This window comes from Anomalospiza imberbis, chromosome 11 (assembly GCF_031753505.1).
Source record: "Anomalospiza imberbis isolate Cuckoo-Finch-1a 21T00152 chromosome 11, ASM3175350v1, whole genome shotgun sequence".
Classification (NCBI taxonomy): domain Eukaryota; kingdom Metazoa; phylum Chordata; class Aves; order Passeriformes; family Viduidae; genus Anomalospiza; species Anomalospiza imberbis.
This window is the reverse complement of record NC_089691.1, coordinates 3,883,639-3,909,057: the sequence shown is the minus strand read 5'-3', so window position 1 is coordinate 3,909,057 and position 25,419 is coordinate 3,883,639. Positions and strand designations below refer to the sequence as shown.

Here is a 25,419-nt window from a genome sequence, read left to right as displayed (position 1 = left end):
ACCAGATGAATGCTTTGAGCCATTTTCAGTCCTTTTAAAAGTAAAATCTACTGACAGTCTGACCTGTGAATTTACCCTGCTTACACCTAGCACACCTGTCTCCAATAAACATTAAGGAATGTGGCACATAAGATACTGTAAATATGCCTTCCATCATGGAAAAAGATAAGCAGGGAGACTGGGGAGAAGGAAGGAATTCTGGTTTTCTCACACCAGAGGAAAAGGTGAGATCTTTAGTTAAAACCAAATAAAAGAGATGACAGTGAGTCACTAAGATGGATAATGCTACATGAAAAAAAGGAGAGAAAACTGATGGGGAAATTTCATTTACAGAATGAAAACCCAAAGCATTTTTACATTAAAATCAGCAAGAAGAAAAAGAAATCTGATGCATAAATCAAGAAGAGATAGCACAGCATAAAACAAGTGTGATGGGTTGAAGAAGCAGGTGCAGTATTTCTATCTGCCACCACAGCAATAGCTGTAAGGCAGGAAAAATTATATTTTTCTTGACAGATGAAGAGACATATGACAAAAAAATCAGTAAGAACATCTGCTAACAGAACTGGCAAACGCGAGGGTTTAAGGAATAAGAGCTGCCAAAAAGCCCAGCTTTACTGCAGATGTGAGGTTCAATTAAACCTGACTGGAATTGTTCACGTAAGACAATGGCAGGGCAGAGGGAGAAGAAAACCCCTGTGTCCTGGAGGAAGTTCCCTGCCTGCAGGATTTCCACCTGAGGTGCTCTGAGGAGCAGGAGGAGCTGTGAGGGGAATGCTGAAAGCACACAAATTCATCACTCATCACACTTCAGTATCAAACCATTGCTTTGGAAAGATTCCACCCCAAACCTACTGCTAAATGCACAAAGAGCCAGCACAAAAGCTTGAGGTTTGGGTTTCAGTGCTGCCAAGTACTTCTGAACGATGGATGGATGGTTTTAGAAAATACACCTTGTATGTGAGAGAAGGTGATCACAAATGTCAGACATTTCAGCAGCCACACACCTCTATGTGACACCTGTGTCACTGAACCCCCTGGTCTCACTGTCACGGCATTCTTGCTGTTTGCTCCAGTTTCCACTACAAATACTTGGATACAGCATTTTGTCACTGGAAGTGCTGTTAATTTACTCCCATATAAGATATTCATTTCCTATAGTGTGCAGGAATACAAAATAAAATTTAGTCAACATCCACCTGGCCTTTTAGAAATTAGGACAAAACCTTGTACTCCACTGATTCCTGGACTACACTGTCAATCCCCATGTTTAAAACTCTCACTGCCTATTTAAAGTCTCTGAAAGAAACTGAGAAAGACCAAATAATCAATATACAAAGGAACCCAAAATCTGAAAAAAGAAAAACTCTGCCAGACATAAAATATGCAAACAAAAGTGAAAGAATCTCTTGTAGTCACAGCTGCAGTATTATCTGTGCTGACAGAAGAAAAAATATTTTTCAGTGTAAGACAGTCTCATTGTCAATCTGCCCAATTTTATTGAACATTTTCTGCAGCAGCACATACAGCACTTTGTAACAGAAAATTATTCCAGGTACTGTCCTGTAATTCAACATCACAAGGGCAGATCTTACTGGAATAGGTAAAAATAGCAGCAGGGAGCATGCCAGAGGACAGTCTTTCCACTACAGGGGCAGTGCTTACATTGCAACATCAGCTGGCTCCTTTTTATAACCTCACCATTGCCAGTGAGCGAGTTACACAGGCAACTTAAAAGGCTGGAGAAATCCAAGAGCAAGCTCTGCCCTGTTTCTGAGCTGAAATCAATCCCCTGCATCACTGTGAGCCCAAGGCTCTGCTGCAGCACTGCTATTGCCTGTGTCAGCTTTCTACCTGCTCCAAAGCTTCAGCATAGGGATGATGTCATTCAGAATTTAGTGTATTTCTTGTCAAATGTCAGCATAAAATTAGAGCCTTGCACACTTTGCTGCTCCTTTTGGCTGCAGCACGCTGGAAGCTCCTTAATTTGCTCCACTCTCTGCCAGGCACATGACCCATCCCCTAAAGAACTCCTTTTATCCCATTTCTGCAGGCCAAGCAGCCTGGAACAGCCCCTCCCCAGCACTGAACTCTAAACGGGTTTTTGCCATGTTTCCACATAAAGATAACACCACCCCAAGCTTGTGAGCCCAGTGATCAAACAGAGGCAGAAATGCTGTTTTACCAGAAGAGACTCTGCTCCATAGCCAGCAGCTTGACTTGCAGGTGACCAAAAGTGCTTAGCTTTCTAATTAGGCACCAGGGAAAGCTGCACCCTCCCATCAGCACCACAAACAGGTTCCTGCCTGCTCATCCTCCACATCGGGATTGATTGCACACAGCTTCCCAAAGGTATCGGAGGCAGATGGAGAGGGAGCAGAAAGCCTGGGAAAAGCAGGGAGTCACTGAGCTGGCACAGGTGCTCTCACACACTTTTCTGCCTCAATCGAAGACAAACTGACTGATCATCAACATATTTACCTCTCCCTAAACCTGCAAACCCTGGAATAATCAGAGATGTTTGTTATTTGCACACAGTAGCACCAGAACTGTATGCTTGTTTTAAAAACTATGCATCAGCCTCATGAAAAATCAAGAGTAAAGAAAGTTTAGACACTTCTGCTGTGCTTTTAATGCGTGAATTTTATAATGCAAGTTTCACCAAAAAAAAAAAAATCAACAAACCCAAACACATCAAATTACAACACAAATACACAAGAACTTAAAAAATATTTTAATGGGGTTATGCAATAGATTAGACCTGAAGTAATTCAATTGCTATCAGAAGTCATCAAAATAAGGAAAATATTAACCCAACAGTAGTCTTGGAATTAGCAATTACTAGGTAAGTTCTGAACTTTGGGAATTGAAAAAAAGGTCTCCTTGCCTGTGAAGGTGGAGTCACATCCAGTGCCATAAATATGAGCAACTTCCAGAGAAATGTTAGAACAAAGTTTCTAAAGTAAAGTTTAAACAACCCCAAGTTCCCATGTATCAAAATACACCTTTCCAAGAGAAAGCTGCAGAGGTAATTACAGGCACTCTTACCTCCACATTAAGTGGAATTAAAATCCACTTTACCTTCTCTTTTACAAGAAACTTGTAAGAGTGTTCTTTCCGTGGTAATGATTTGGAAACAATATACATACCATTTTTTGGGTAGCAATAAATTAGGAATTAAAAAAAAAAATTAAAGTGTGATTAACCAGTATTTTTTTCCCAGCAACACTTCCAGTCTAATGGTCCCCCCTAGAACTGCTCTGCTTCGCAGGATTCTCCCTCTGTGCTCCTACATTTCTGCAACAATTCCATGCAAACAAAAGGGAGTACATGCATCTTCACCTGCCCCATCACACTCCTTCAATTTCACACCAAAAACTCTCATGTAAAATCTCACATTTCTTACACAGAAAGAAAATCTGAATAAAGAAAAAAGAATGATAATTTAGTCATCTCTGCCACAGGTAGCAAGTGAGTGAAGAGAACAGTGCCTTTTGTGGTGTGCTAATAGACTGAAAAACCACTATAAAATACTGAAAGTATGACCAGACTTTGAGCAAACACTCTTAAATGGCTGAGAACAAGAAAGAGGAATATGCAAAAGCCAGCACAAATTACTGGTATAGCTGACAGGGACATACACTGGAAGCAGACTAAAAGATATTAGAGAAAAAGGAAAATTGGTCATATGTTAAAATATTTCAATATAATAACTTAAATGTTTTCCCCTGCAAAAGCATTCGAGACATCTTTATTCTAGTTCTGCACTATCCTGCATCTCCCTCTTGGTAATCTGCCAGCTCAGCGTTCCAAAAATCCCCACTTTCAGAACTCCACCTTGTTCTACACTGAAAAAATTTATGTAAGAGAAAACTGTAATGGGGGCTCAGAGCCATTTCTCAGCGCCTGAACCTCGGAGCCAGCTTTAATTAATCGAGTTAACCCCACACCACACCCAGCTGCGAGTCAGCGAAGCAACCTCCCTCTCTCTGCGAGCTAAAAATACAGCAGTGGCTGGAGCGCCGTGGCGATCCCACGTCGCTCCATCGGAATGCCCCGGGAATCAACGCCCTGCCGCCAGCTGCTCCTCACCGCGAGGGGCAAACCCACGGCAGGTACAGAAGCGGAGCTCAGCGTGGCGAGAAGCAGCGCCGGCAAACTGCAGCGCCCGCGACCGGCGGCAGAGGCACAAGCTGCGGGCACCAGAGGGGCTCCGAGGCTGGGACAAGCTCCCATCCGCACATCGGCAGACGAAAACGCGGCACAGGCTCACGGCTGCACTCGGGATCCGCAAGGCTCCTCTGCCTCAAGCGCGACAGCTGGGATGTGACGGAGCCGCTGCTCTGCTCCGGCATGCAGCGGCACAGGAGGAATGGCAGAGCTGGCACATCTGCACCTGCACACCAAGCCCGCCACGGCCACCCTGCTGTGCCACACAGGTCCGCAGCTCTGCTGTTAAAAGCTCTTCCCAATCACATGGGCCACATCACTCGAAAGCCTGACGATAGGACACTTATGTAAACAAGCTATTATTAATGATCAGTCCTAATTCCTAGCTCTGAAAATGCTTTCCTCATTTACAAAGGAGTCCAGACCACCACTTTGTTTATCCTCATCTGCTGCGTGCACTGCAGCATTTCAGTACACAAATGACCATATTCTATTAAACCGTAAAAGGTCAGTACACACTGCTGCAATAAAATCAACTTTGTGTAAAACAGATGACATTTATAGTACAAACACAACATTCAAGTCACTAAAGGAATAAACGTGCGCCAGCTGCTTTTCAAAGCAAAAGCGCTGTTTACAAAAAAACAGCGCACGCAGCAAGAGCCAGCAGAGCTCGGAGAATTCTTCACAGAACTTGGGCCAAAAGAGACTTTCTTTTCACAAAAAATAAGAACATCACTAAACATGGGTTACCCATACAGAATAAATTGTATCTACTACATGCTGTCTCAATAGCCATGAGCTAATGCATGCTCTTGTTAAAATACCTTTTTAATTTGCCATAAATTTAGAATTTTTAGCCAAGTCCCTGCTGTTACATCAACTCCTCTTTCAATTAATTTGTAAAGCTGAGCAAATGTCTCCACAACCTTATTAAATACACGGTGGATATATTTCATACTAGACAATACCAAAGCGTTTTGCATAAGCAATTACATAAAGTCGATCAAAATCGCTACAGTGACGATGTAAACATGTCTGTTTACAAAATAAACTTATGTGAAACTTACTGAAATCATGCTTCAATCACACTGCTTGGTAAGTTTTCATCTTGTTTGTTTGCAAGTTTTCATCTTGTTTTGATTACTTTTATTGCTTCCCCAAATAAAGATCACTTTAACTTATGCAATTGGATGGTTTTACTATAAATACAGCTCTAAATGCTATTTTTCATTCCACACTCTTCAGATTTCTGTGTTTCTAATTTAAAAGATGGTCCAGGAACTTACTTTTTACAACACAATCATCCTGTTCAACCACTCATTTGCACACAGTGGCCAAACACTCATTTGTTTCCCGAACCGCCATGAAAGTTTTGGAAATATAGCTGCACAAATCCCATTATCCTCATTCCCTGGGCAACCGGTGGTGGCCTCTCCTCCAGCAATTCTTGGGCATTTCTCATTTTTAAAGCAGGCAGAGGCACAAAGAACAGGACATTCCCACAGGATACAGAAATAGGAAGCCAAGGCACGGGGGAATTCCCTGCTCTCCATCAGCGGGGGCATCACAGCAGGAGCACATGCCCAACAGGAGCCCATGCCCAGCAGGAGCCCATGCCCAGCAGGAGCACATGCCCAGGAGGAGCCCATGCCCAGGAGGAGCCCATGCCCAGCAGGAGCCCATGCCCAGCAGGAGCCCATGCCCAGCAGGAGCCCATGCCCACGGAGATCCCTGCCTGCCTCCCGGCCAGCTGGCAGCCCAGGGAGGCAGGACGAGAGCCGTGAGAGCACGGGAAGGGGAGGAGCAAAACCTCTGCGGCTGCTGGAGGAAAGCAGCAGCAGAGGGGTGCTGGAGGTGCGACAGAGGTGTGCCAAAGGGAACGACTCCGGCAGCACGGGAAAGGACAGGCTGTGTGCAGAGAGAACCAAATACCAACCTGCACCGAACTGCCCCTGTTCACGTGCTCTGCCAACTTAATCAGCAAATTAAAAACAATTTAAACATCCTGTATCCACAACAGCAATTCAACTCCTGCACTGGATCTTGACTGAAGATTGGTTTTGGTTCCCATCTCCTACAGGAGCCGGGAAACCAACAGCTCTGAATTTAATGTTTTCCAACAAGGAAAACGTGGCTTTCTTCTCAACTCCTGGTTTTCCAACAGCACAAAGAGCCACATAAATAATCTGGAGGGAGGAGGGGAGGAGATGTCCCAGAAGAAATTACTGCTGATGTAGCGTACCAAGAAGTGCTGACCAATGATTTCCGTGGGTCATGTTTGTGGTTTAGAAAATGACTTATTTTAATGAGATATAGCAAGTTCAGGCCCTGAGACAGCAGTGACTTCATACGTAATTTGAACAGAATGCACGGTTGGCTAAGAATAAAAAATGGAAAAGGAATTAAACTGAAAAAAATAAGGTTTAGATCTTCTTTGGGAAAAAAATAGGCCTTTTTCCTGCCACTTCCAGCTTTTCCTTCAAAGCAGGTTAATCAGCAATGTTGCACAATAAGTTGTCCAGTCCTGAAAATATTAAGAATAGCAACAAACCATATGAAAAACGTATTCCAGGACTCTGAAAACAACACGGCCCCAACGATGCTACTTCACTTCTGATTTAATAATCTAAGATTAAATTGCTTACTACATTAATAAGTCACCATATTCATTTCATGAGCACACACAGAGATCCCTACATCTTTCATGATTAATTGCAGCCTCAGGGTTTGCCTGCAGATAATTCTCATTAAGACAAACCAAACTAAAGCCACTTCCATTCTGAGTGGGTGTCCCCAGAAGAGATTTAAGAGAACTGCCTGGAATTAACTCTCACATTCATCAACTCAATCTCTCCTGCACCAACACTGCAGACACATCCTGAAGAATAAGCATGCCCATTCCAGTTTGGCACAATGCAGTGATCCTTCAGGCAACAGCTGCAGCTGAGTTTTTCTGAAGCATTGAAATAAAAAAACATCTTCAGATATTTTAAACTGGCTTCAGCTTTGGAAAGATTCTGAGTTTTACACCACTGTAGATCCTTCTGGTTCTGCACACCTACAACCTGCAGCTGCAGCACAAACTGTGCTGCAGCAATCCCACTGCAACTGGTTCTGCAGTCTCACTGGCCCAGCTGAAATCCCTGCATTTATAGATGTCACTCCAAGGCTAAGAAGGAAAACAATTCTGCACAAGTCATTTGGCCTGTCACAGGCGAGATGAACAACGGACAGCAGCGGGACAGGCGGGTTACTGGTGTGTGCAGTCAGGCTGGAGATAAAGAGAGGGAGAAACAGGACAGGGCTGGAGCCTGGGCTCTGCAGGAGCAGCACTGCTACACGGCAGGGCTGAACAGCTGACAGGGACTCAGGACACAGAACAATCTTACTCCTGTCTGCCAATGCCTGATGGATTTTAAGTTGCAAAAAATAATCAAGCAAGCAATTAAGACCAAAGAATGCCCGAGCAGAAAGAATTCCGTTGTGCTGAAACACCTAAAGGCATTTTCTACTCCCAGTTCAGCAGACTACGGATGACAGTAACAGGAGGGTCAGGCAGTCCCGCTGGAAGCACAGGAGGGACAAAGCTACAGCATCACAGCGGGGACCCGAGGAGAGCGGGCCAGCACAGCCCCGGGTGCGCGGGATGCTCATCCCACTGCTGTCCTCCCTGCAAAGGGCACGGCTCCAGGGCTGCGGTTGCCTGCTGTTCGCCCTTCCTGCACGGGGCACGGCTCCAGGTGTGCGGGATGCTCATGCCACTGCTATCCTCACTGCACAGGGCATGGCTCCAGCTGTGTGGGATGCTCATCCCACTGCTGTCCTCCCTGCAAAGGGCACGGCTCCAGATGTGCGGGATGCTCATCCCACTGCTATCCTCCTTGCACAGAGCACGGCTCCAGGTGTGCGGGATGCTCATCCCACTGCCATCCTCCCTGCACAGGGCATGGCTCCAGCTGTGTGGGATGCTCATCCCCCTGCCATCCTCCCTGCACAGGGCATGGCTCCAGCTGTGCGGGATGCTCATCCCACTGCCATCCTCTCTGCAAAGGGCATGGCTCCGGCCGTGCGGGATGCCCCCTGCCATCCTCCCTGCACGGGGCACGGCTCCGGCCGTGCGGGATGCCCGCTGTTCGCCCTCCCTGCACGGGGCACGGCTCCGGCCGTGCGGGATGCCCGCTGTTCGCCCTCCCTGCACGGGGCACGGCTCCGGCCGTGCGGGATGCCCGCTGTTCGCCCTCCCTGCACGGGGCACGGCTCCGGCCGTGCGGGATGCTCACCCGGGCGCTGCGGGCCCACCCGCGCGGCTCCGCGCTGGCGCTGACAGGCGGTGGCCACGACCCAGCCCCGCTCCCCCCGACCCTCGCCCCGCCCCGGCCCTCTCGGCACCGACCCCCCCCGGCCCGGGCAATGCGGCCGCGAAGCTCCGCGGGCCCGAAGCCGCCCGCTTCTCCTCCTCCTTCTCCAGTGTCCGCCGGGGCCGAGCGGCCGAGGCGGCGGCCGGGTCAGCGCGCCCGGGGCCGAGCCCGGAGCGGCGCCAGCGCGGAACGGAGCTCTGCAAAGAGAGGAAATACGGGGAACGGTTCTCCCGCTCGCCCTTGGCGCTCCCCGGCCACCCGTACCTGTGTCCCGGGCCCCCGGCGGCTCCCCCGCGCCCCGGTCCCGCCCGGCGCCGCTCGTTCCGCGCCTCAGAGAAAATGGCGGCCCCGCGCCCAGGCAGACATTTATCCCCGCCCATCGCCCGCTCGGCGTTCGACGCCGTCCCTGCGCCCGCCTGCCCGGCCGCTCCCGCCTCCCCGGCTGGCGCGGGAGCGCCGAGCTGTGGATCGGCCGCTCCGCCCCGCCGCCATTTGGGAGCGGCTGAGGCGCCGGGGGCTCGGCGGAGGGAGGGAAGGAGGGGATCCCGAGGGATCCCGCCGCCGCCGCGCCTCCAGCCCTGCCCGCGACCCGGCCTGGGAGGGCGGCGGAGCCGGCTCCCCTCCGGGAAGCGCAGCGCCGCCGCCTCACGGGCACCCCCCGCCCTCAGCTCCCGGAGCCGGCCGCACCTCCGCCCCGCAGCAGCCCTGCCTCGGCTGAGCCCTCGGTAGTTTGGCAATGAATTAGTAAATGAAGCAGCCCCGGTGTGTGCACGGCGGCTGCGGTGGGTCCGGAGCAGAGGCGGCAGCCCCGAGCCGTGCCGAGGCAGCGCTGCCTTACCTGGGCAAAGCGAGCCCTGTCCTACCTGTGCACGGCAAAGGCCGGCTCTGAAGGGAGCAGGCAGCAATTCCCAAGGGGCGGTACGTGCTCAGGGGTGGGGTGTGAGCTGCTGGGGAAGGTATCTGGGGAGAAATAAAAAAATAAATGAAAACAAATAGCGTGCAGGCTCTTTTCCTGGAGGAGACGGGGACCGGCTGTCCGGCAGCAATCCCCGTGTAACTCCGCACAGCCTCCATGGAAAGCAGGGACACCAAAGGGCTCCGCTCGCTGGTAACTCACTTATTTTAGCTTTGAAAACGTGCAGAACGACACATCAAAATAGTAAACAAATTACCACCCCAAAATACAGCTGCTCGGGGTAGCCATTGCAAAGGAAAACATTTCTCCTAGAACTGTTTTTAAAGAGCTTTACACGTTTGCATTTACGGTCATGTAAGTTACGTTAATTGTTAATTAAATAAGCGTTACTCTAAAAAAGAGCCTCCAGCAAAATTCTCAGTCTTATTTTGGATTTCTCTACGGAAGAAAGTTCTGATATAAACCAAAACCTGAGTTTGGCTAAAGTCACATTGACCTCAGAGAGGCATAGCAAGGACAAGGAAAAAGCAGCACTTTTGGGTTTGCCTCTCCTAAGCACCAAATAAGAAAAAAAACCCAAAACACAAGAGAGTCCTCAGGTGCTGGTGCCCCCCAGGAAGAGGTGTGGCTGCCAGGTAATAGGGGATTGGAATGGGGATGGCAACCAGGAGCTCTGCAGGGCTCAAACAGAAGTTTCCATGTCTCTAAAATGCTGCGGTTCCCGTCTGTTCTGAAAGCTACCACTGATTCCAGTGTAATAATGCCTTCAATTTACAGGACATTGCTAAAAGAAATATTTAAGCTTTTATAGCACCCTTTTACAAGACAAACCACCCTGAGATCCCAGCTATTAAGAAAAGACCTTTCTCTCTAATTTTCCTCTTTCCCATTGCCATGGGCTCAGACCTACCAGAAAACCAAATCCAGACCGAGGTGGTATCCGCCGAGGGCAAAATTTAAAATCTAAATCATTCTTTTCAAATTCTTATAGAGTAACTTCTCAACGTCACATTTCAACTGAAGAAGTCCCATGATGCACAGATCCAATTTATTTATACAACTTGAACAGGAGTCCTATCCATGTATCTGACTGCAAAACTTAGCCCTGGAGAAAAAAAAAATACAAAAATACACTCAAAGCAGTGTGCACAATAAATATTCACATGGCTTTAGACTAAGCATATCCATGTAATATGGTAGAATAGTACAGATTTTAGCAAAATATGCAAAAGGATCTTCAAATACTATATTATAAAAAATAAACACAATGAGGGGCTTGAAAAGAAGGAAGGAAAGGGGGAAAACCGCCTCAAGAAGAGGAGGTTTTGCCAAAGATTGTTCATAAAGTTTTAAACTTCTTTTAAAAGACCAGAACAGTGAAGGAGTGTAGTCATGGAACAAATAAACACAGATCTGAAGGAAAGCAAGCCATATTTCAGAGTTAAACAATGCAGCACATGCAAAGGAAGACAATAATTGCAAGAAAGAAACAGAAAAGCAAACAGGGAAACTGAAACATTACAGCACTGAAGTAGAAGGGAAACAAAAACTGAACAAACTTTCCAAAATAAACTGAAAATTATCAGCATTCTTCCCGAGGCCGATCTGGTTTGCGTTTGTGGTGAGATGTTTGAAGTGTGAGTGTCCAGGTATTCGACTTTCATTTGTCCAGGCATACAATCAGGGCGTGCATTTTCACCATCTGGAGGGTTTGCTACCTGTATGGAAAGCAGTGATTAGGAGGAGAATGAAGACCCCTGGGCTTTAGGCTGTGACAGCACCGTTATCCTGAGCTGTGAGCCCAGTCTGCCTGGGGATCAATTCCCTTTCCTCCAGTGGCTTTGGCACACAGGCAAAGCCACCTCAGCCTCCTGGACCTCAGCTTCCTCATGGCAGGGATGCTCCCCATCTTTGAGAAGAGTTTTCACCCTGACTGCTGGAAAGGAGCACGGAAAAGTGAAACCTTTCCTTATTTGTGGTGATTCCGTTTGCTGTGTGCAATATTCCTGTGTTCCCTGTCTTTACTTGGGGATTCTCCAAAAATATCCAAATGTTTGAAGTGCGACCACGTAACCTTAATTGTATCCTTAATACCCCTAAGCCTCAGAAGAATGAGCAGCAAGAATTAGGAGTGGAATGCTGGCTGGGAAAAAGAAGAAATGCATATACACACTTCATTATGGAATTTTGTGTATCAGATCTTCCTCCCTTCCTCCTCAAGCCAAGGTTTGCTGTAGACAAACTTTGCCATTTTATCCAGCCACAGTCCAAGCATTGTCCTTCTGCAAGGTTTGATTAGGCTGCAAACTTACTCTTCCATAAGTTTTTTTTGTTGGTTTTTGGTTGTTGTTTTGTCTGTTTGTTTGTTTTTTAATAAGAGAACATTGCTTAGGAAAAAGTTTAAGTCAAGTGAGATACAAAAGAAGTCCAGCATACAGAGACCATGAAGAAAGTGGCCTTGAACAAATCAAGCATTAGCAACCGAAAAGAGAAGCCAAATAAGGCATCTCTTATTTGTACGATGATGCATAAACTATTTCTATTTTATCATCCAGCTGAAAGGCTTTATTATTTCCCTGTGTCACTAAAGTGTTCAAAGGAGTGGAAATATAATTTTTAGTTTGGGTTTTTCATGCACTGAGAATTTAAATTGCATAAATCACCTTACAACAACAGGGCACCTTATATATGAGGCTGTTAACAGTGGAGTTAACTTGTTTTGCTGAAATGAAAACAATTATTTTTGTTGCTTTGTCCTGAACAAATCATCAGTTTTTTACTTTATTCATATCCAGCCAAAGGTGGTTGCTGTTGGGCTGGTTACAGTGCATGCCCTTCTCACCCTGTCCAGCAGCTTTTCAGCCAAATCTTGGGAGCCAAATCTCTCTCTTCCATATGAAAATCTCTTTACTATAATCTATTAGGTGTTCGTACTTATATGGTTCTTGGGTGTCTTCCTGTAAAATTAGCAATAAATATCAATTACATAGATTTTCAATACTAGTTTGTGTGGGAGCACTTCAGAGTATAAATTGAAACAGCTTTTCATTAAGCCTTGCAGTAATTAAATTATTCTGAGTGCAGCTCTATAAACAGTAAACAACCATCTCCTACTGAAAAAATAAAGTTATATTAGCCCCTCCTCATTGATAATTTTACACAGAAGATTCTTAGAATTCTCAAGGAACTCCGCAGCAGTTTATTTGCTGCAGAGTAAAAACTGCAAGGCAGTTTGTGGCCCTGCAGCTCTGCAGTGTCTCTGGCCTGGTTCTGTGCAGGGCAGCAGAGCACTGCTGCCTCTCCCATTCCAGGGCAATGCAATTTGCTTCTAGGAAAATTCGAGGCTCTGCACTCCCCCAGCCAGTTCTCTCAGACTCTCCTCCAGACAGGCTGAGCTCGGTGGCTTTCCTGGATTTTAGATTCTCATTTGCAGCACTTCTGCCCAAGATTTAACTTTCTCCTGGTGCGACAAGAAGCTGTGACGTGCAAGAGTGCTGCTCAGAGCTTTGAAACCTGAGCTGCCAAGTGCAGGTCCTGCTCACAGACAATTCTCCCCATCACCCAGCCAGTCCTCTGAGTCCTCTGCTGTTCCACACCTCGGTGCCCATTTGTTTGCACAGATAACTGAGAAAAAAGCAAATAGAAAATATCCCTAAAGGCACGTGGCTTCAAAGTGCTCTCTGTTGTGTCTGACAGGTACAAATCTATTTTATCAGGTGACTATAACTGGTTTTTCCCCATAGCTGGAAATGTGTTGGAGGAAGAGCAGGTAAATTTCAGATAACTTTGGAAAGGACTGAGAGCCTGGGTAAAACTCCTTTCAGAACATAGAAAGTTTCAAAGAGCACAAGACAAATGCACCAGGCCAGTTGGGGTGGCACTGGATACTGAGAATATCAAAGCATGAAAATAATTTTAGAATAATGTTTTATAAATTTAATGTGGAGATGTTAAACCAATGAGTGTCACCTGCACAGGGAATAAAACCTCAGTCTGAATAAGCATTATTTGAGCTCCAAAAAGAGGACACATTTTTTAAAAACTAAAAATCTAGGCTATAATTTGTGTCTATTTGAACAGTCATTCCTATTGCAGAGACAATAAATACAGCACTTTGATTTACACGTGTATTCTATTTTTGAAACCTAACCAAACTGGTTTATTGGGTTTATTTTGACTTTCTGAAAAAGTCTAACCACAACAAAATCTCTTCAGAGCTAGGTACTACAGTTTAAAAATAACAAAGCATAAATAGCTCTTTCCTGACAAACATTTTTAGAAGCCAGCCTGAACATATAATGAAAACTCTTCTTCAGCAGAGCAATTACACCTGATAGAGAGCTACATAAAGGATTTATCACCTGATTTAGTGTGACATTAACTGTGCATTGACAATTTCTCATGGCCACTGAGCTCCGCTCAATACGTAGTTTCTCTCCGAGCAGAAGAATCACAGCTGCTCATTGTAATAGCACAGGGGATGACAGCAACATTTCATTTTCCTGCGAGGAATCCTGAGTAAGGAATGAGTAGTGGCAGAGTAGGATAGGAGGCTGCTATCAGACTGTAGCTGAAAAATACACAAACCTTCCTTTATCTCTTCATTGATCATTTTTGTTCTGTTTCTTCATCAAAAAGCCCAGGTGTTTTTTTATAGTTCTGGTGAGAAGCCTGCTCTCACTGTGATGTGTTTGTACAGAAAGCCTCACTCCTGCCCTGCTCACGTCACTCTCGGCTTTCATCAAAGGCAGATTCCAGAGACAAGGAAACCCAGTGCAGGCAGTGAATCCATCCTACTGCTCTGCAGCTCTGCTATTCCCAGATAACACAGCTAATTAACATGTGCCTATAAGGTCATAAATACCTGCATCACTCAAAGGTTCATGCAGGCAGCACAAAGACAAAAGTCCATTTTAGCCATGTGCCTGCATGCCTGCACTGAGAGAAATGCAACTCTCATTAACTGGATTCTGGTACAAAAAGCAATATAAAACAAGAAAAAAAAAGCTGTCTGGCTTTCAGCTACAGCCTATTTATCCATTGTCTTTCAAGTTCATCTCAAACATTGGGATAAACAAAGATAGGTGATCAAAGGGCTGCGTTACTTTTGGCAACACCCCCCTGTTGTAGCCAGCCTTTGATTCTTGTCCTCCATGTCCTACAGAGCAATTTGTGCTTGGAGGGCCAGGACAATTAAAAATCGTGTTGCAAGCACCTACCTTGAGCAGCAGAGCACTCATGAAGACGTGCCAGCAGGGCAGGATTTTGGCTGTGCAGCTGGTGAGGGTTGGTGGCTGTACAAGGGGAAGTTCTTACCAGCCCTGTCCAGAGCACAGAGCAGTCCAGAGCTGCACGGGGGGAAATTTCACTCTGGGCTGATGGACACATCCTGCACAGGGCTCAGCACTGCTCTGTCACAGCACAAGGCAGCAGGAGATTCCCCCTGGGAAGCTCCACCATGACACACCTGTGTAGCTGTGCAATTTTTAAAACCTTCCATATGTGCATGGCTCGTTTGGTGTCTGATGGTAAAGGTGGGGGATGTTTTTGTCAGATGTTTCATTTGTTAAGGACTTTTTTGCTGTTGCACATTCATTTCTTAGACTGGCCGGTGGTAATCAGGTTGATGATATATATCAGGATGTACTTCTGCTTCAATAGAAAAGTCAACTCTGATTAAATGAATGATGATGTTGACTTCGGTCTTATTTTTGAAGAAAACTTCTTTTTTAATTTCTTCTTGCAAGATAATAAAAACCCAAAACAATGCTATGAGCAAAACAAGTAAATTGCTTGAGCAGTAATTAGCAAAGACATCAGGCCAAAGGAATGCAAACATACAAGTCTCCTGCTGGAGCTCAGAGCAGAGCCCAGTGTGCTGCGTTAGGAGATTTGTTCCATCTCTCAGCAACTGCACAGAAATGAGTGTGGACATGCCTGCTTGTACCTGAGTATTTTTAATACTTTGGAGAGACACATCTAATACTCACAGGTATTCACATTCATTTATTCATTTATTCAGACATTCCTCCCCTTCAAACCTATTTCTGGTGGAGACAGAAGCTTTGCATCAAATTATGCAAGGCTTTCTTCTGCCCTCCACAGAAATGCAACAGTGACACAAGGGCTTGAGTAACTGCTGGAACATCATTGCTGAGACATGCATTTGATTTGATAGTGAGGCCAAAGAAATACCCAAAAAGCAAAATCTAGAGCAAGCTAAAGCCTTTGCTTTTCATACAGCAAGTATTTGTAACTTGGAATAATTGTTTCAATGTTCACACACTAAATTCTAGACAGGAAATGAAAAAAGAGGTTTTTTCCCCCACTTATCACATACAAAGTGGAATGATGGAAAGGAATAGCAGTGGTTTGTTGCTAGTATGTAATAATGTATTTACTAATAATTCCTGCTTGGGGTTTGATGACTTCAGCATGCCCCCATGGCAGTTCTTACATGGATTCCATGCTATCACCTGAATTCCGAGCAGTGCTGCTGCAGGGTCACAGGCGCTGGGGCTCTCTGCTGGCTCTGGAGTTGCAGGAAAGCCAAAGCTGTCCTGAGGCAGGGAGGGTGAAACTCCGAGGCATTATTTCCATCTGGGAGGTTCCGTGCTGAGACATCTCCCCAGGACACACCTGACAGATTCATCTCTTTCAAGGCTGTCTTTTGAAAATAAACCAAGGTGGATTTTCTCCTCCTCTTGTGAAAACCTCATCCTTGTAAATAAGGAACAGCAGAACTAAAAATATCTTATGTTGGGGCAGGCAATCTTCAGATGCTTTGCCCCAGCACTCTCTGGGTAAATTATCTAACTTCTTGTAGCTTTCAGACTTCAAAATTACCTATTCAAACTAAATTTTTGGGTGAAACGTTCAGTACAAAGCAATAAATTATTTCCTCAATAAATGGATTTTGATGTATCAAGTTTTCAAGTAGGATCACGCTCTTGGCTGACAAGAATGCAAGCAAAATTATTTGCCTTCTTTTTTCCCCCTCTCCCTCTTCATTTATCTTTTGATAACAGTCAACTGCACTTATTCTTAAAGAAATATTGATGGTTATAGCCATAGTTTTATTAAAAATAAAAATTGCATAATTTATATGCAAATTTAATAATATTTCAAATATAATTTACAGTAGATGCATTCTTATATATTAAATATATTATTTTTTAAATTCACCTCTGCTGCTCAGGAGAGTTCAGGATATTTCCATTACAACCAAATGCCCAAATTCATATTTTTAGTGCTATCAAAGTATATTATTGAGATTGTATAAAGCAGACATACTCAAGAGGAATTGCCATTTCTGGAGCAATCCTTGGAAGTCTTTGAGTAAGGATAAGAAATAGGATCCATTCTCCTATCTGACACAATAAAATATCATGGATTTATTTAGTTTAATATAATGTAATTCACTTGAGTATTTGACTTAAGCAGGTGGAAAATCCTAGTTTCTCTTAGGGACAGGAAATAGACTCAAGTCATTAAAAGCCTTTGGTTACTTTTCCTGGTAGCTTTTTGTTTCTTGTTTTTGCAGGAAGTTAAGAATTCTCTGAGGAAAGCTCTGAGCTGTTTGTGTGGCTTTGTGAGTAATGGAAAGAATTTACACAAAATATGCCACTGCTGTGTAGTGATATGGAACAAGAAATAATAAAATAGGCAAGAGGTAGGAATTGCTCAGACTCCCTTTCTATAAAATCCTTCTTCCTAGAGGAAAGTGGAACTGCTGTGGAGCAGCTCATATGAAACAGCTGGGATGATAATTGCCAAGGAAGGCTGCTTTGGAATTTGGCAAGGAGCCACAATGTCCTAATTACCTTTACTTTGCAGTTTTTGCTCTGGAAGTAGCTGGTATTGTAGAATTCACTAATCCAGAGTAATTGGAATTGTTCTGCTGCAGCAGAAAGCTGGGCAGGCTTTCAAAAAGTAAGAATTATTGAAAATACTATTTTGGAAAAGACTTGACAAGGATATAAAATCCTAGGTAGCCGAAGTTGAGCAGCATTGTAAATAATCCTTTATGCAGGCTACTGAAATTAACAATTTTGTTCTTATGAAAATTGGCAGTTTTCCATTCAGTACCGTGTTCCTCACTGAAGGAACAGCAGTTCCAAGAAAACTTTTATCACAGAAGGCAAGAATATGGAATTATCCTTTCACAGCAACTTACGCAGCAGAAAACTTTCAGAGCAGTAAGCCCTATAAATACCATTCTTACCACAACTATTCACTACAAGGCATAACAGCCCTGCTCTTCATTAGCATTTTCAAATTAAGCACTGTCATTAGGAAAGGCAGTGTGAAGCATAATTCACTCCGTAGTGAAGCAGCTGCTGCTGTGCCATACATCTACCTTCCAACAGCCCCAGCTGCTGGGTTTTGAAGCTTCCCCTGAACTGGATGCTGTGATTTGCTGGCTGCTATCCCTGCTGTTATCAGGCAGCCGGGATCAGTGTGTGCCCCAGCTGCTGCCTCACCTGCCCGCAGGAGCTGCTGGACCCAGGAGCTCCCACCAGGACTGCCGGCTGGGCTGCCCTGCACGGGACCCACAGGACTAGGCTAAAAAAGTTCTGTGAGACGTTCTTACTGGACTCACACGATCAGACAGATTAACTGAGTCAGGCTTCGAGTTCCCTTACAGAACTTTAAATTTTTTGGCTCCATTTCCAGGCACAAGCACGAGCAGTATGAGTGGAACCTCCTCACAGGTGATGTGCTTACAGCAAGGCACAGGTCTGACCAGCACTTCATGGCTTTGTCAAGGGCTCAAGTTTCACTCTGCAGCAGGGAGAAAGCCAAGACTTGGTCAAAAAAAGAGAAAATCAGGGTTTGGTTAAATTCTCTGAACCTCATCTTTTCCTCTGTGAATCAAAAGTAGGAGCAGTGCTGTGCTTTAGGGCTGAGGTGCAGATTAACAGTACACATACCTGTAATTATATCCTGAGTAAATGGGATTGTTCTGCTGCAGCAGAAACCTGGGCAGTCTTTCAAGAAAATAAGAACACACCGAAGATAGCATTCTGTAAAAGAAGACTTGCCAAGGATGTAAAATCCAAAGGGTGCCAAAGGCACAGCCCCTTTTCCCCTTGAAGCCCTCTCACCCTGGAGCAGCACGCACACTGAGTCAGATTTTATTTTTTATTTCTTTTTCCTGACTAACACCAGCCCAGCTCTCCTTGAGCAAGGCCAGGGCAGGCTGAGGTGTGCAGGGACTGGAATCTCCCCATTTGGCAGCAGCCCACGAGCCGAGTTATTGGCTGGGAACCTGCAGCCTGAGCAGCTGGAAACCGATCCCACAAAGAGCAGCTTTTGCATATGCAAAGTCGATCTCAAAGGGCAGCCCTGCTTACTCAGCTGTTTATCACACTCACATGAGCAGCAATAGCGTTAGATGCAGTCAGAGCTGAAGACGTTAATTATTTTTTTAATCTATTGTTCTAAATTCCGCATACATTGTAATTAATTTACCTGCCGCAGGTATTAGCTGGTTTGAAGAAAGCCCATGTGACTTCTTCAAAACGTTATAGAAAATAGCAACAGGAGTTGTAAGGCAAGAAAGTGTGCTGATAAACAAAATTTTCAAGATACTTGAGACTAAAAGACAGACATTGAAAAAGTGCAATATTAGATGACAAAATTGTTGACGGCACCTTATGGAAGTGGATGCAAAGCAACAGTCTGGGAAAAGACAACCTATATCAAACTCTGTGTGTGTGTTATCAGTCAGGGGTTCTGGTTCAGCTCTTGTCAGCCAGATAAAGACAGGTGGGATTTACTGGGAAGAGCTGCCTAAGAATGCCAGCTGAGTGCTCAGCAATGGTTAAAACAAGAAACAACGCCAGGAGTTTAGGATGGGAGAGAGATGACAACAAAACAGAAGAGAGGATTTACTTAAACTGCAGAATTGAAGGATGTGCCCACATTTCAAACACAGCATGAAGGTGTTCCTGCACTGCCATTTCTATGTAACAAAATTCAGGGGAACAGAAAAGAGCACCAGGGATTTGGAGAGATACAAATCAGCATGAGAAGCAACTGAAGGCATTAGGACTCTTCAGCTGGGGAGAGAAAAGGATGAGAGAAAAAAAAAGTTATTTTCATAACACAAGCACCTCTCACATGCCTCATCCTATAAGGACTGAGAAGATTTGAGTAAGAAATGGAGAAACTCAGAGAACAGGGGCTGTGCTGGGTGTTTGTAGATATTCTCTATCAAACCATGGCAAATCCAATGTCAGGGATCAGGCAGGGTGCTGCATGCAAACACAAAATTTTATTTTCTCCCTATGACCTCCAGTGTTGTCACAATCCATGAAAGGTTTTCCTGGATCGGAGGCTGATTTTCTATTTCTGGGCATTTGAAATTCTTTTATGATTTCTCTAAATTGCCATTTGGGATTTGTGTGCAGCTTGCTATGATTTTATATTTTAAATACCAGAGCCAAGAGCTTTTAAATTGTCATTTAGAAACAACTTACACTGTGACAAATTGCTTCTTGGCAGCTAATCTTGCTCTTTGTTTATCCTGTTTAGATTTGGAGGGAAAGATCCTTTTAGTTTTTTAGAGATTTTTTAAATAAAAATCTCTAGATTGTGTTGAGTCTTTGAACAACCTGCAAGAATTTTATCCTTTTAGCCGTTACTTCAAAATGCAGAGACTGATAAAATCAATCACGTATTCTTGAAAAATAAGTAATGTATTAGTAATACACATTACTTGTGCATCTCCTAATTTGAGAAGTATTTAGGACACAAGATTTAGATGCAGATCAGTTCTCCAAATGTTCCAGAGCTGTTGGAATCTGGATCTGCTAAGCCAGGACAGCCTAGGATGTTCCAAATAATTATGGCTCAGCTTTGGTGATGCTCTTGTTCCCTCCCACAATCCTGGAGAGCACATTTTGTCATGCTTGACCTTTGTTTCATGAAGCAGGATAAACACAGAGCTGTTTCTCCAACACAGAAAAAATACCAGTATGGCATATCAGTATTTAGGACTGTTTTGACAGTACAGCAGAAAACCCACATGGTTTCATTGGAAGGGTCAAAAAGCTGTGCTGTGTTTACAAAAATTCTACAAAAACTTGAAACTCCTTGACAGGTAAATCCTAAAGAAACATTTGGGGTGTTAATTCTGGAATAAAGGTGGATAGAGTATATGAAAAGATGTTGAACTCCAAGTTTTTGTTTCTATAGAGCTTGGCAACACAAAGCCCCATGAAAGTGTACAACATGTTTTTAAGAAGCAAGTTTAAAGGGTTGTCATCCCAGATTCCTCACAAATAAATAAAATTAAGAAAATAAAAAGAGAGGAGGATGGGAAAGGAAAAAGAAATGACATTTTCCCCTGCAGGTTTTCTGGAGAGAACAGCACACTCAACCCAACAGACAGTTTGCAGAAAACCAGGCTTAAAAGAGAACTAAAATACGGAACTCTGCAGTTAAAACAAAAATACAGAAGTTCCCCAACTAAATAAATGTTCAGTGCTAAAATTTATCAGCCTGATTCTAGGAACTCAGTGATATCACCACAGGCTACAAAAATAACCCCCCAAGGAGTCACATGGGTGATGTCATGTGAATGTGGAATAAATCCTTGCTTTTTTTAAACTGAAAAATTTATATTCAGTCAAACTCTAGGAAAAAGCACAGAGCAGCACAGAGGGCAGTGGGCCAGGTCAGGGAGTTCAGCTGTGCCCTCCTGATGCTGCAGCTGTGTCCTGTGGCAGGACAGAGAAACCACTGCATGGAAGTGATGGGAACACCTTTATTTCTGATTAAATGCATCACCACAAAGCCTCTTGATTCCTGCTGTTCCTGGAGAGAATGGATATGGAGTGGCCAGCAGCCCCACTCTGAGGTCCTGCCCTCGGGAAGGCACTCCATGGCTTCTCAAAAACAAAGGAGTTTTTATTTTCTCTCCTACACTGGAAACAAAGGTACCCAGGAAATCAGGGTGCAGCACAGGGCAGTGGGGGCATTTCAGCCTGGCCAGCCTGCACCCCACAGAAACCTGCTCCAGGACAAGCTTTTCCAAAATCTGAAGTATTTCCAAGAGCCTTTATTAAAAATATAATCCTAAACCAATTCTAAGTGAGCCAGAAAGAAAACACAATCACTTTTGATACTTCCATTAGAATATATTGGAAAAGACCAGAGTGCTGAGCTGTGACTGGTTAAAAATAATTTTAAAAATAATTTAGAATACACTGGAAAAGACCAGAGTGCTGAGCTGTGACTGGTTAAAAATAATTAAAAAAATAATTTAGAATACACTGGAAAAGACCAGAGTGCTGAGCTGTGACTGGTTAAATATAATAGAAAAAATACAACAACTTTTGGGATTTCCATTAGAATATACTGGAAAAGATCAGAGTGCTGAGCTGGTTAAAGATAATTAATGGCTGATGCAGTGTGTTAATCACTGATGGCAGCAGAGAACATCATTCCATAGCCCTGCTGCATGAGATCATTGGCCAAGTGGGTATTTCTAACCACATGAGAGAAGTATTTCTCCTTCCAGCATGGAATATGGCCAGAAAAGGGGAAAAAAAGTTTTAAAATGTCCTTTATGAAAAAAACAACAGAGTGGCTCTGCTGTGGCACGTGACGTGCCAGGTCCATCTTTTAGAACTGATCTTGAATTTAAATCAGCCCCAAAATTGATTCTGCATTTCTCCCACATCATGACAGCAGTGAGGAGTTCAGCAACAGCCTCGTGTGGCTGGAGCCTGTCACAGCTCCTGCTTGATGAAGTTACTCTCATTACCCAGCTCCACCAGTTCCAGGTTTCCCTTCTAGACTACCTGAATATTGGAGTCTGGTGCTTTGTGCCACTTAATTCTCTTCATAGAGCTGTGTGTTAATAAGGAAATATTGTGGTTTTAAGACAGAATGCACAATAAAAATATACACAACAATATCATGGCAAATTTTAGATGATAATGAGCAAGAACTACAAAGGCTTTGGATTTAAAGCAGTGAAGGGCTCAAATTGTGGCTCCACCAGAAACTACTTAGCCAAGTCACTCAAGGCAGTAATTGAAATTAGCAGATCTTAAATGTTTTCCTGGCTCTGAGATCAAGTTAAAAGCAGTAAGAGATTTCCAAGAACGGTGAAATGACTTTGTTAGTGATAGTGGGAACCAGTTGGGAAATAGTGTAAAGTAGCAAGGAATAAAAACAGGAATCATCTGGTTTTGTACACCTGGAGCTTCCAAAGCATCAAATCAGAGCTGTGAGATCACACTAAAATAAAAATAGATAACCCTCTTTAGTCCTGTTTGTTGTTCTCCCTCTGTGACCAGAAGATAAGGGGATATCTCAGATTATGACCACCACTCTCAGGTCAAATTCAAGAGTCCTTCAGTGCCCCACATTTCACTCTGGGTTATTCTCTTCTGCCCCAGCCTTGCTGCTGCTTGCAGTGTGCAGCAAGAGGAAATCAGCATTCACAGGGGTCCTGTCCTGTCCTGAGCTGGGCTCAAATCCCCAGAGGAGCTGGAGCTTCTCAGACCCTCACAAGAGCCATGCCCATCCTCACATGAGCCAAGGAAGTCACAGGACGTGGTGACACTGCGCTAGAAAGGCTGAGCTGGAGCCTCCAGTTCTGCTGGGAGTTTGCCACGTGTCCCTGGCTTTGGGCTTTGTGTGGGGGCTCTGGGAGAGCTGCTCAGGGCAGCCCCCACACCTCTGGTGGCTGGTTTAATTTTTTCTTTTTTCCTTTTTTTTTTGTTTGCTTTTGTTGTTTTTTTTTTTTTTTTGGTTGTTTTTTTGGTTGTTTTTTTGGGGGGGGTTTGGTGTTTTTTCTTTTTTTGGGGGGGTTTGTTTGGTTTTGCTTTGCTTTGCTTTTTTTTTGTTCGGGGTTTTTTTTTTTTTTTCCTTTAAGTCTTTCCTGATGGAACTGATTTACTTTGTACAAATACACAAAAATAGGAGAAAAATCCTGGAACTTCTTTGTTCAGAGCAACTGGCCAAGACTATGTGATAATTTGGAATGAAGGGACGCCTCATCTAAACCAGAAACATTAAATTAGAGCTCTGAGACCTTCCCTTACAAAAGCTTCACCAAAATAAATTGGTTTCCATGCAAAACTTTGAACTCTCCATGCAAAACTGGGTGTGAATCTTGTTTTTCAATGAAAAAGCATTTTGTCAAAAAGATCCTTGATGAGTTCTTTTTCTAAAGAAATACTTTTTGAGTAATCACTCTGTAGGCCAAGGAAATATTTGAAAATCATGAGCTTCATCAGTGTCATCCAACATGCAATTTTGTGTAAGTGATTAACTTGACAAATACACAGAATATTCTCCACTGGCTCGCAGCTATTTTCAGGCAGCTGCAATTTATTGATGAGTGGTCTTTGCATATGAATAGATTTTGATCTGTGCATGACTAATTTCTACTTCTAAAAGAGATTTAACATCTTTTGCTTCCTGCTAGAAAGCAATTACAGTTTCTGTGGACAATTCAGCATGGAACACTACCCTTAGATTGGAAGCTGGGTTTCATTCTCCACTTGTTTGCTTTTGATATTGCCCAATAAATTCCACTGAAGCAGAATCTTAAAGGCCCATCAAGAGATAATTTATGGGACTCTGAGCACTGAAATTAGAGGAACACAAGAGAATCTGAGTGTTTTGTATTATCTTTGTGCTCACTTCAAACCAGATACATGAAGAGGCTTTTTGCAGTTGAATGCTCACAATTTCTGCTCCACTGCAAGAGATGTGAACACAAAATGGACCTGCCAGGTTTTGCACATGGAGATGGAGTTAAAACAACAGTTACCATGAATGTCAGCCTAAAAGCAGCTTTAGAGTACCCAGCTGTGTTAGGGTGCAGTGCCAGATGTGGCTGGGGGTGTGTGTTCTACTGCCAGTGTTGGAACCAGCTGGGGCACTTATCTTCTGCTCATGGGGCAGTTTTCTTCATCTCTCCCACAGCCAATCCTCCCTCCAGGAGATCTCTGCTGTTCATGGCCAGTGAGTGTCCCTGCATGGCTGAGAAAATTCCATCATCCATGGGGAGATGCTCCGCCCAGAGGAGGAGCCAAGCATTCCTACCTGGATACAATCTGACCTTGGGAACACCACAGCAGCCTTTGCCCACTGCATTCCCAGAGGAGCAGCTTTCTTCCCCACTGCATTCCCAGAGGAAGCCCAGGCCCATCCCCAGCAGCCCTGGAGCTTCAGAGGAAAACTCCACCCTATTGTAAATGCAGGTGAACCCAGTGGGAAGCAATGCTGATGTCTGACTCCAGCTCAGAAGGCTGAATGAACCATACTATAATCCATTAATATACTATTTAAAGGAGATACTAAAACTACAAACCTACTTGTTCTAACTACCATACCTAACTCACAACTCGTGACCCTCTCTGAGAGTCCAGCCACAGGTGGGTTGGATTGGCCATCAGCTCCAACAATCCTCACCAGAATCCAACCAAGCAATCACCCCAGGGAAACAATTCTCCAAACACATTCCACATGGGAAAAACAAGGAGCAGAAATGGAAATTGTTTTTTCTTTCTTTCCTCTGTGCTTCTCTATGAAAAAAATCCTGAAAGAAAGAAGAATGTGCCTGCCACATCACCCTTGTGCAGGATCCCTGCTCCCGCAGAAGCACAGCTGGCACTGCAGGAGGGCTGAGCCACCATGGGATGGGACTGCTGCCACCCCCCTGACCCACAGGCTGCCAGGGCCTGCTCTGACTCTGTCACTGGTTTTTGGGGTTTTTTTTGTTTGTACTATTACATTTGTAATTTTTGTTTTAGTTTTCCTAGTGAAGAACTGTTATTCCTATTCCCATATCTTTACCTGAGAGCCTTTTAATTCAAAATTATAATAATTTGGAGGGAGGGGGTTTACATTTTCCATTTCAGGGGAGGCTCCTGCCTTCCTTAGCAGAAACCTGTCTCTTCAAACCAAGACAGTAATATATACATGTTCCCTAATACACCAAGG

The 25,419-nt window shown here is 44.3% G+C and overlaps 1 protein-coding gene across 5 annotated transcripts in view; it reads right to left on the bottom strand.

Annotated features, from left to right (window-relative positions):
- RAF1 (Raf-1 proto-oncogene, serine/threonine kinase) overlaps positions 1–8,928 on the bottom strand; it is a 37,273-nt gene extending 28,345 nt beyond the window's left edge. For 2 of the 5 annotated variants that reach the window (XM_068201494.1, XM_068201498.1), the window contains exon 1: positions 8,796–8,928. The gene's annotated coding sequence lies outside the window, so the exon portion shown is untranslated. Of the gene's footprint in view, positions 1–2,185; positions 2,211–8,795 lie in introns of those variants that run through there. The other 3 variants (XM_068201496.1, XM_068201499.1, XM_068201495.1) reach the window with 2 other exon arrangements.
- Positions 8,929–25,419: the final 16,491 nt, after the last annotated feature.